Raw genomic sequence first — 12,230 nt, 5'->3', positions numbered from 1 at the left:
GGGAATCTACACCAGCTTAAAGTTTCTAAAACTGGCTCGTCAGTAGACCAGTTTCAACACAAACTGTGTCTGCCCTGGAAGAATACGCATGTAAAAAATTAGAGCATAAGATATCCGTGGATGTTTCCCCCCCCCCCCGGAAAAATGCATGAGCAGAGTGGGGGCAGAGGTCTAGTGTTTGCTTATTACAATATGCATTCTTGTGTGATGTTTGGCACCTATATCTTGAGTTTCTAACCCTGCTTCAGCTTCGAGCTGCAAAGCAGGCATGGCGAAGATGTCTTCTACGGGCCATTCTGTTAGGAGGCAAATATGCGGGAAATTGCCTTGGTGCTTGCTTAGCCTTGCCAACTGTTTCACAGCCTTGCAATTCTGTGAACAACATGTACTAATGGAAGTTTTGGATGTGGTTGCCCTCTCTCTTTTTCCTCCTCTTCTTCCCAGAGCCATGCAACAGCTGCTGGACTCACACCCTGAATCCCCAGCAGGCTCTTGCATCTGCCTTCTTGCTTTCCAAAGGGTGGGTGTTCGCTGACATTCTCCTGTCGGATTAGGAACTTTCCCCCTACACAGCTGTGTTTTTAAATTGTGTTCAGCGGCTGGTGGAAGAATCCTGTGAACTTCGTAAGCAAGTGGTACAGAGGGTATGGTATGTTCAGATGCGTTTTGGGGGAAATTCTCTTCGTTTGCTTCCGCTCTCCGCTTAGAAGAGTGTGGATAATTACAGCGGAAACGTTTGTAATGGCTTTTCCATAATATATGGCTGGTCTCATATCTGGAAGCAAACGATCCACAGTGTAACCTGACCCCCTCCCCAAACATTGCAGGTGGGGGGCAGTGACAACTGTATTCTGTTTCTAGAAGTGAAACTAGCTTTGTTGGGGGATGGAGAGCAAAGGAAGGCATGTTGCTCCATAATGGAGAAAAATGTCCCAACAAGGTTCTCCTAATATATATATATATTTGGTACATTATTCCTAGTTATGTATACTGTTGGGTTAGTGGTAGAAGGATATAAAGTGGTGTATCTAAGAAGAAACTATGAATGTGCTTCCATATTATATGCAATGTATTTAGTATTTTAAGGGTTCCTCCAAACCTGAAACTTAAATAAGCACAAGTACAGTGGTACCTCAGGTTACAGACTCTTCTAACCCAGAAATAGTACCTCGGGTTAAGAACTTTGCTTCAGGATGAGAACAGAAATCGTGAGGAGGAGGCGCGGTGGCAGCGGGAGGCCCCATTAACTAAAGTGGTACCTCAGGTTAAGAACAGTTTCAGGTTAAGAACGGACCTCCAGAACAAGTTAAGTTCTTAACCCAAGGTACCACTGTACTGAGAATTCTGAATTTGAAAAGCTTCTGTTAAATATTCAGTTATATTTCTTTTTGAGAGCTGTTATTGCAGTTGAAATGCATCTGCCTAAAATTCACATGAGACTTGCACATAAATCTACTTGAGTGTGTTCAGAGAATTCTGGGCCTCTCTTCCGCCATGTTTCCTGTAAGCTTCCCCTTTTCCTGTCCAAGAGAAACTCGCTACCACAACCCGCAGCATATTCATCCTACATGCGCAAAGCTAACTTAGTCCCAGCTTTCCATGTCTACCTGCTTCTACTGCTAGCATCTGAAAGCCTGAAAAAGGAGAGGCTCCTGTTCTGACCTGAAAGTGTCCAACTTATCTTCTTAGGCCTCACTAACTGAATGATGTTGGCTTGGGTGGAAGGAGGGACACAGGAGAGGTGTAGATTCATAATGACTGAGATTCTCCAATAGACATCAAGACACCTTCCAGTGCAAACCTAACCATGCTCTGCTCAGAAACAAGTCCTACAGAATACAATGGGACTTATTCCCAGGCAAGTAATCTTTGGACTGCAGGCTTTGTTATTAGGAAAGTTTAGAACACCTCCATCTTTAATGGTTGATATGCGGGGTCTTGTTCTGCGTTTATAACAACTTAGAACTAATACTGTACTCCAGAGGGATTTGTGGGGACTTGGCCCCCTCAGGAAGATTTCAGGGTCCTTTCTTGAACTTTGAGGGATTGAAATGCAAGCATTCAGCCTGTGTACTTGTGTGGCAATAGAAGGAAAAGTGGTAGTCGATATCCTACATCTCTCCCTGCTCCCCCCCCCCCCGGTCTTCCAGCCAGTGGGTAACATGTGATATTTTTATCTTACAGTTAAACCTCGGTTCCCGAACCCCTCTGTTACTGTATGTTTTGGCTCCTGAATGCCGAAAACCTGGAAGTAAATGCTCCAGTTTCCGAACGTTTTTCAGAACCCAAACATCTGACGCGGCTTCTGCTTGAGTGCAGGAAGCTCTTGCAACCAATCGGAAGCCGCGCTTCAGTTGTCGAACGTTTCGGAAGTCGAACGGTCTTCCAGAACGGATTACTTTTGACAACCGAGATTTGACTGTACAATGGTACCTCGGGTTAAGAACTTAATTCGTTCCGGAGGTCCATTCTCAACCTGAAGTACAACTTTAGTTAATGGGGCCTCCTGTGCCACCGTCGCACAATTTCTGTTCTCATCCTGAAGCAAAGTTCTTAACCTGAGGTACTATTTCTGGGTTAGCAGAGTCTGTAACCTGAAGCACCTGTAACCCGAGGTACCACTGTATTAATATTCAGTACAATCAACTTTTTCAAATATATAAACCTGTTAATCTATCCTTAGAAAAGTTCCGGCTGTTTTGCATGGGTTCACCCCCCCCCCAGTATGTCCATAAGAGCATAATAAGAACCCTTCTGGATTAGGTGAATGGCCCATCTAGTCCAGCATCCTGTTCTCACGGGGGCAGACCAGGCCCTTATTCCGAATAGGATTCCTCGCAAGAAAAGGGAAAAGTTGACAGCTATGGACCAGGTGTCTGTGGTGTGCATGCAACCAGGACTTAAGCACAGCAGCACTCCCCACCTGCAGTTCCCAGAAACTGGTATTCAAAGAGCTCCAATGGTTTAGGTAGACCACAGCCATCCTGGCTAGCAGCTGCTGATGGTCTTTGTTGAATCCTTTTTTAAAGCCATACAAGTCAGCGGCCACCACAGCCTTTGCGGTAGCGAGTTCCATAGTTAAACTCCATGAAGAAGTACTCGGTGACCCCACCCCCAAAGAAGTATGTATGTGTGCCCAAGCCACAAAAGTTCTGGCTGCAGACATGGCCCGACTTCTGAGAATGCAGCTGCTGAGCAGCTGGTCAGCACAGATCTTCTCACAGTGTGAGCTGTGGTATGAATGGTTGTGTGCCTTGAAGCCTACCAGCTTCTTCTTCGTTGCAAAGAGCGGGACAAAGAGAGCCTTGGGTCATTGTCTGGTTTTTGTACTGTACTGGTTTAAGAGAACATGCCAGTTTTAAGATGGCAGTCCTGTGCATGCTTAGCTGGGAGTAAGACCCATAGAAATCAATAGGATTGACTTCTCAGTTTTTGTATATAGAACTGCGCTGTAAACAACAGCAACAAGTGTTTCTCCAGTCATTGAATTTTATTGATTCCGTCCCGTTCTGAGACACGCAGCAAGAATAGGGAAGAACACATGTTGTGCGAGGGAAACATAATTGTCAAACCAGAAGCATTGGCAGGTGGCCCGGGAACAAGTGTGATATTGGATACTTTTGACATATTAGATTTCTGCTGTTGTGGCTGGAGTTCAGGTGCAGCCGGAGGCCAAAGGGACTGGCCTTGCTCCTCTTCCTTATTGGATATGTAGAAAAGTAAAAGTTGGCTGCAGAGCCGACCCTAATCCACTAGAGAAAAGCGCCCATGATGGAGGCCAGTAACTTGGTGGGTAGAGCACCTGCCCTTTCCATCCAAAAGGTCCCTGGCATTTCCAGTCATGATTGGAGCCATTGCCAGTCAGTGTAGACAGTATTGAGCTAAATCAGGGTTTCCCAAACTTGGGTCTCCAGCTGTTGTTGGTCTACAACTCCCACTATCCCTAGCTAGCAGGACTCACTGGTCAGGGATTATGAGAACTGTAGTTCAAAAACAGCTGGAGACCCAAGTTTGGGAAACCCCAAACTAGACAGATTGCCGGTCTGGTTTGGTATAAGGCAACTGCCTATGTCTGCAATCTGATTGGGCTCTTCAAAGTTGGTGGTTTGGGTGCCCCTTTGAGGGAGTTAAATAGGTCACTGCTGGGACTGTTTTTAATGCTCCAGCACTTTGGCCAGCTTTGCACCGGTGTGGCAAGTGTAGGTTGAGCTGTGGGATTGTGTTGAAATTGTTGGGATGTGCACTGATTGGAAACAAAAGCAGTATGTCCGCCCCAAAGCATTTGCAGGTGCAAACAGTATTGGAAGTGGGATTGCGTCTAACCTCCCTGATACTGTCAAGACCACAAACCATCACAAATGCACAATAAAAAGGATATCTGGAGGACCCCTATGTTCCTGTACTGCCTCTGGCAGTTGGCAGCTGAGCTCTTGTCAAACACATTTTGTTTATTATGCGGTTGTTGGTGCTGGGGGATTATTTGAGATTATCTCTGTAATTCATAGGCTGGCATGAGTGCGACCTTATTATATTGGCTCTGACATGAGTGTGACCTTATTTCATTAGCTCTGGGCTAAGCATTGTCATGTGCTATCTGTAAATCTGACCAGCTCTGATTTGCTTGCCTCTGCTGGAACAGCCTGCTTTTTAAATCTGGGCAGGAAGTGAAAGCTGCTATACTGTATGAAGTTGTGCAGTTTTCATGGAAAATATGCCCTTTGAAGAATAGCGTTATCAGACCCGTTTTTCTCTGCACCCACTCTCTTTTTCTGTAATGGTTAAAGCTTGCCACACAGGCTCCTTCGCCCCCTACCTCTTTCTCCAACCCCACCTCCCTCCCCCAGCTCCAGTGTGACACCCCAGAATGTTCTGAGCAGCCTTTCTGAAGCTCATTCACTTCTTCTGGAGGACTAGAATTTTGGGAAATAGTGGTTCGAGTGTTGGGCTAGGGAGACTGGGTCCAAATCTCTGCTTGGCCACAAAGCTCACTGGATGACCTTGGGCCTTGCTCCTTAGCCTCAGGTAACTCATTGGGTGGTTGTGAGGAAAACAAGAAGGGGGAGAAGGAGAACCATTGGTGCCATCTTGAGCTCCTTGGAGGGAAAGTGGGATATAAACGTAATTAAAAAATAAAAGTGGTCACTTGTTGCGTTGGGATGGAAGGAAATGTAGATTCTGACAAGTGGCACGCTGTGCCAAGAAGTCATAAAAGTAAGTATGGCCAGTTTTATTTTGTCTCTTTGCGGCCTAGTGAGTTGTCTACATCATGTAAGATTGAGGAGCTAGGCTTCTTGACAAAAGGAAAGGTGGTGCTCTCTGTGTAAAAGAGCAGGTGAGATGTTCCTCAACCATGATCTGATGTTTCTGACTCGACTTCGAGCTCCTGCTGGATAAGGCAAAGGGATTATCACAGCATATCATGTTCTGGCTGTACCAATACATATCAGTGGTAGTAGGGTGGATGGTGAACTTGAAGGGAGACTGTTCCCTGGGACGTGACACAAACGCACTGTTAGTAGCTTTGCCTTCAGCCCAGGGATGCTCTTCAGGGATTAATGCCCAGTGCAGAAGAATCTCTGTGTTGCCCGAGTTGCATGACGAAGGGATGTCTTGCACAGTGTTTGAACTTTCGTGTACGTGCTTTTACGCCTCACCCCCATATGTTGAGATTGATCTCCTTGTAGGAAATTTTAATGGAACATGAATTCATTCATTACAAAGGGTGCATGTTTCAATGAGAAGTGATGGGGATTTATAAAGAGGAATTGCTCTTGTAGCTCACAAAGATACATTTGCTGAAAGCCCTTCTAGAGTTATGTGTGTTCATTTTTAAAAGAGGAGCTCTTGGCCAGTCTGAGGCCATAACATAGTCAAAATTGTACATAGGTGCAGAGGGAGCTTTCATTCCCCTCTCTTTCATGAGTGTTGTGTGTGTATCTTCTTTTAGAAATCTAAAAATATGCCAGACCCCTAACACTGATTTTAAATTAATTTTCTGTGAAACCTCCCTCCCTTATCATATATATATATATATATATATATATATATATATATATATGCGCATGGAACTCTCCCAGAGGTTTTTCTGCTGTGAGGAAGCAATGGGGAGAACTTCCCCATCCTATGAATATATGTGGAACAAAATGCAAACTAAAGGAAAGGAAAAAGAACTATGAGGTTAATAGTTGTTTTATCAGTTGTATCCTGGGAACTGATGTGGAATGATACTGCCCTGTCCTGCTTTGGGGTGGGGTAGAAAATTGCTGTGTTTTTAGCTATGTCATTCTGTTGAGCATGTGTATGTTAATTCCAACGTGGCTGCTGAATGTGTATGGAATTCTTCTGTCCTAGAAAATGTCGTTAAATGGAACCAACATGTCACCACGAAACACAGGGCGTGAGTGCTATTTTTGTCTAAACTATTTTTATATGTGATGAATTGATGGCAGAGTCTAATCTAGATTCTGGTCAATTTTTATGGTGAAGCTTTTTCTTTCCTCTCCCAAATAGAAAGGTACTTTGGGATTGTTTAGAATACTATGAAACTCTGGTCAAATTTTATATTTGATGTCTGCATTCTTCTTAGTTCGATTAGGGTCAAGTTTAAAGCAAATTTAAGGTAGTTTGAAAGCACATGGCTTCCTCTAAAGAATTTTGGGAAGTGTAATTCATCCCTACCAGAGCACCCTCAACAAACTACAGTTCCTAAAATTCTTTGGAAGAAACCATGTGATTTAAATGTATGGTATCAATGTAACCTAGATCACAGATGGGGAACCTGTGGCCTTGCAGGTATTAGACTCCAAGGGTCAGGGATGATGGGAGTTGTAGTACAACATCTGGAGGACCATGATTTCCCAACGTTGCAACAGATACTGCTGCTCTTTCCATTTCCTTGTGTAAAAAGGCTGCAGGATTTTGTTTTTACCAATGGTGATATACTGATTTCAGATTAAATTAGTGTGTGCATTATTCGGAGCACAAGGTTTCAAAATGTTCTCTCTCCCCCTCCCCTTATCCTCCATGTAGTAATTTCTCTGGTTACATTACAAATACTGTATGCTGCATCTTTCTTACACTTAGCTCAGAAAGTGGAGAGTGGTCATCTTGCAATGCTTCTCATACTAGTTGTGACCTGTTTTTTCTTCTTCCCTGCACCACCCTTAACAGTGAGAAGAGGAAGGCAGTTTCCTGGTAAGACTTTGATGTCCTAAGACCGAGCACTCTGACTTCTGCATTTCCCAGCCTGACTGGGCTGTAGGGGGTGAAACTGCTTGCTGTGCAGCAAACCACCTCTTAGCATGAGGCTGCCCTAAGGAAGGGTCACCTGCTGCAGCCAACGCTGGTGGGAATTCACATGGCTCAAACTTGGGTCATCTTGCTAACGCAAACACACTTGGTTTTGTGTCTGCACAGGCAGCCCCCTACTTCCCTTTTCTGCCTAGGCTGGGGTTAGTAGTGATGTCATTCTTCCTGACTTCTTTGCACTGTAGGTTATGACGGGACATTTAAAAAGCAAATGCCTTGCTAAGGTCTCTTGACACATATGCACCGCACTCTGCAACTGCCTAGTTTTGTAGTCAGAGTGCAGAACAGGCGGATATTGAGCATAAGCTGTGAGGAGCAGCTTAGCCCTGCTGCAGTCATAAGACGTGAGCTCCTCCAGTGAGTTTCTCGCCCCTAATCACCACAGGAATGCTGGTAGAGCAGGGGTAGCCAACGTGGTGCCCTCCAGGAGTTATGGAACTCCATCTGGTGTTATTGAACTCCATCTGCTGATGGACCTCCTCGTTTAGAACATCATAAGAGCCTGTTGGATCAGGCCACACCTAGTCCAGCATCCTGTTTTCACAGTGGCCAGTTAGATGCCCGTGAGAAACCTGCAAGCAGGATTCAAGAACAAGAGCAGTCTCCCTTCTGGCGGTTTCCAGCAATTGGAATGCAGAAGCATTATTGCCTCTGGTTGTGAAAGCACAGCAGAGCCATCATAGCTAATGGCCATCGTGCTAGATTGCATGCTTCAGCTGTTGGTGGCACAAATCATTCTGCAGAAACCATTTCCAGTGATCTTTGTGCCAAGATGTTTGATGCTGCAGCAAGAAGAAAACACTGGTGTTGTGTATTTTTTATCTAGAACTTCAGTTAACTGTATCAATTTTTCATTGTATCCTGTAGCTTTACTAGTCTTTTTTATTATTTTGAACTTGACCCTTTGATAATAACTTGAGAATTGACATTGGAAACAGGCAGGTATGTCTGAACTTGAAAATGTGCTGCCTGTCCAGTAAGAGAAGACTTGTGAAAATATTCTGGCGGGGCAGCAGATTCCCATGAAAACATTTCCTTGTATCGCACACCACTGGGCCTCATTAAAATTTCTTCCTCGGCTGATTCACTCACCACCTCCATGATCTGTTCCTTTTCTTAATGTGAAGCAAAGACGTGAGCTTCTTCTCTCCCCAACCCCGCATTAAATGTTAGTAGGTAGGCTGGTATAACCTTCCAGGTTACAAATAGTTGGAGCCCAGGGAGAAAAGATGGTTTTTGTTCTGCAGCTGCTGGATAGCTCAGTCAGTAGAGCATGAAACTCTTAACCTCAGGGTTGTGAGTTCAAGCCTCACATTGGGCAAAAGATTCCTGTATTGCAGGAATTTGGATTAGATGACTTTGGTGGTCCCTTCCAACGCTACAATTTTATGGTTCTTATCAGCAATGGGGAGCCTCAGGTAAAGAGGGCAATTGCTTTCCTCCAGGCCTCTCTCTGTGGCTCTTAGGAGTCAAGTGATAAACCCCTCTGAGCCATGCCCCCTCTCCAGCCCTTCTTTTCACTCTCCTTGGCTAGAATGGGTCCTTGGAATCTGAGAAAGCTGTTTGCTTTCCTGGGTGGAGGATGGAGGGCTATGAGAGTGTGTGTGTTAAGGCACTACCCCACTGAGTGCACAGGTAAAGCTCGCATTTATAGCTCTGACCTCTTCTGCCTCTGGCCCCACATCCATAATTTTTATTTGCATGCTGCCTTTCCACAGTTCAAACCATGCTCAAGGCAGCTTACAAGATGAAACAAATACGTGACCACAACGTAACGAAAGTAGCTGTAAACAATAAATTAAACTTTTAAATATACACAACCAAACTGAACAATTTCCACATGAATCAAAACAAGGTCTAAAATAAAGATACAAAAAGACAACAGCAATAATCTCCTGTGCCCTGACCCCCCCCCAAAAAAACCCCAAACAGCACCCCAGCTTCAGCTGTTGTAGCTACAGTCAGTCAGGGCCCTACCCTCCAAGGCCAGTGGGAAAAGGCCTGCAAAGTCTTCCAGGACTCACAGCCAAGATGGTCAGCAGCCAAAGCCTATAAATCACTGGCATATGCCTTCACCACCACAATGTGGTCCTTAGTCTGAGAAAGGTTCCCCACCTCAGTGCTGGATGGTCTCTATTTAGTGCTTGCTGTTTGGGATTCCATCAAAGAGTCCATTACTTTGATGGAGCTTCTGTCCTGGTGTGGTTCCCTCTTGCTGCCTCTTGCTTCCGTTAGGGCCTTGCCTGGGTTGTTTCAGACCTCTTTCTTCCCACTCCCACGTCTCTGTCATCTTTCTCATCCTATCTCTTGGCTATTTCCTGCTGTGTCTTGTTTTCGCAGGAAGCAGAAGCAGGGGGCGAGGCGATGGTAGTGGCTAAGCAAACATGTTGCTGCCAGCTGCATTTTGGAACAGACAGCATTCTAGTAGGGCATTAACATTAACATTATTAGATATTTATATTTCCCTAACAGGGACTCAAGGCGGATTACAGATAAAAATAGGAACAGCTGAAAACAGAGAGGAAAATCATTTTAAAACAATTAAATGTTGATACGAGTTAAAACTGTGTGTGTGTAACATATACCGATAATTACCTGCTGATGAGGAGGAATTAGTGAGACCTTGACATTGTCACAAGATTCTCTTCAGAAGCATAAAACCATCCCTGTCTTGGGAGTATTGGATTTGAGTTCACTGTGGCCCCATTACAAATTTTTGGGTGTAATGTTCTTTAATAAGAGCTGGGGGTGGCAAGCCTCAAAATGGCACTGAAAAATAATACAGAGAACCTTAATGTTTCAGTGCAAATCTTCATTGGGGGCATAAGAATTCAATTAGCTGAGCAATTTTGCCTCACCAGAATACCAACAAACTGAATTCTTGTGTGTCTGAGGAAGGTTCCTCTGAAACGTGCTGAGCAATTTAATACATGATTAAAAGTTTTCCTATTTTTCAGAACCCACCCCTCTTGTAGGTGATTTCTCTCTTCCTCCTGAAGTTAAGAAATGGTCCTCTTAAAACGGGAGTGTGGCTGCACTGCAGACTGGGGCAACAATGGAATTGTCATGGCTGGCAGTCTTTGAGCCACTGCCATCAATGCAGGCATGGCATATTCTTGTGCTTGCCATGGAATAGTTTATGGAATTCTGCTTCTTGCTTCAGTCCATGGAGAACAGGCAGGTCTGCTTGGAAACTGGTGTTCTCTCCACCATTCCTCCTTGTTGGCCTTTCCATGAGCCCAGAAAGACTGGCTTATGTCACTCAGTCTTGCCAATATCTTTTGTGACACTGTGGTAGGAAGCTTTTCTCTCTTACTGGATATTTCCTGCCCACCGGGGTGTTTTCTAAACCACCCGGTTGGCCCTAGTATGTTTTACTGCTCTGTAGCGTTTCCCTTTTAATTCTTTAATTTTGGCATTCATTCACCGCTGCCCAAAGATATTTTGCTGCCAGAACTCGCATCTTCCTTGCCCATTGACCATACTGGCTGGAGAAACATTTATCTGAAGCCCAGCAGCATATATTAGCATTCAAATTAATTATACTTATTCCTGGTAGAAAATCCTTTCATTGCTGATTATACTCCACGGGGGGCCTTAAAAGGCATTGCTAAACCATACCTTTATTTGCCCAATGCATTTGGGAGCTCACTCTGGTCCACAAATCACAGTTTGGCTGTCCCCATGAAATATTTTCCTCGCAACTCCAGTGTTTGACAGCACAAGGCAGTAGCAGTAAGATGATGGGGAAAGCTGGCTGTGGAGGTCTGCTGTGTCCAGAAATGTGTACATACACGGTCTTGGGAGGAGTGTGTTGAAACACTAGCACTGACATCACTACCACAAATTTAACCACACTGAAACTTGCAAATGAATGGGTTCCACCCCCCACCCCCTTTCCTGGAATAAAAAGAAGAAACCTCTATATGCATTTGAAAGCCTTCTTTAATGAGCCTGCCTTGCTGCCGCCCAGATAGTCTGTTATCATCGGGAATAGGACCTTGGTGATGACGCCTGGGTGACAAGGAGACGCTTGATAGCAAAGGAGACTGGGCAAGAAGCAGTTCTTTGAAACCAGCTGCGGGCGTATTGCACAACAGTGATGAATGTATGTGAGTTCACTTCCTACATTTCATTCTTCCAGAAATAGCTGTTGTCAGTGACATTTTTTTTTTAAAGGTCAGTTCTTTGTGCTGACTGTATTTAACTGTGCTTTACGATGACCTATGTTGGGGAGGGAAGGAGCTTTGATGGGGCATTAGACAGAGGAAGGTGGCCGCTTCAGGCGGCTGATTTTGGGTGCCATGAAAAGGCAGTAGTAAATGGTTGGCTAGCTTGTTATGATGTTGTGTTTTTACTGTCAGGGCAGGGGAGAGACACTTGTGGGATTTTCTGTCTGGGGTACTAAAATAACTTGGCTTGGTTTCAGATAATGCATACCTTGGCTTTCAGGGAAGGGACACTTTTGCTGCTCCACTCCAGGTAGCAAAATGCTAACAGCTTTTCAATAACGTGTGACAATTCTGCCTCATTTTCAACACTTGGGATGGCAGTCCTGGAAGGAATCCTACCTTCTTCAGTACAAGTTTCCCATGGTTAATGCGGTTCAAGTGAAATCTTTGTTCCAAATATTCCAGTTTAAACCCTGAATGTGTAAAACCCAGTTCTTTCCTCGAAGTCCTCGCCAAAAACCTTATTTTCTGAAGGATATCTTTATTACCTTGCCTACTTTTTCATTTGGGCTTTTAAGTTCAGTGGTTTTTTTTCTTTTTAGTTTTAGAAGCTAGAAAGAATATATACTGAGAAGCCACAATGAGGCATTCTCATTTGGTTACATTAAAAAAGTGTGAACTCTTTTCCAGGATTTGTCATACATTCATACATTCATGCAAGCAAACTGAGGCAAGGGTCGGTTGTATGCA

General features: G+C 44.5%; 1 protein-coding gene across 2 annotated transcripts in view; it reads left to right on the top strand.

The window, feature by feature from the left end:
• Window positions 1-1,839: 1,839 nt before the first annotated feature.
• RHBDF2 (rhomboid 5 homolog 2) overlaps window positions 1,840-12,230 on the top strand; it is a 47,931-nt gene continuing 37,540 nt past the window's right edge. The window contains exon 1 of one of the 2 annotated variants that reach the window (XM_081897537.1): window positions 1,840-1,858. The gene's annotated coding sequence lies outside the window, so the exon portion shown is untranslated. Of the gene's footprint in view, window positions 1,859-11,397; window positions 11,417-12,230 lie in introns of those variants that run through there. The other variant, XM_081897536.1, reaches the window with a different exon arrangement.

The sequence above is a fragment of the Podarcis melisellensis genome (assembly GCF_964234715.1).
Source record: "Podarcis melisellensis genome assembly, chromosome: 2".
Lineage (NCBI taxonomy): Eukaryota > Metazoa > Chordata > Lepidosauria > Squamata > Lacertidae > Podarcis > Podarcis melisellensis.
Note: the sequence above shows the minus strand (reverse complement) of the source record. Positions and strands in the feature narration are given on the sequence as shown.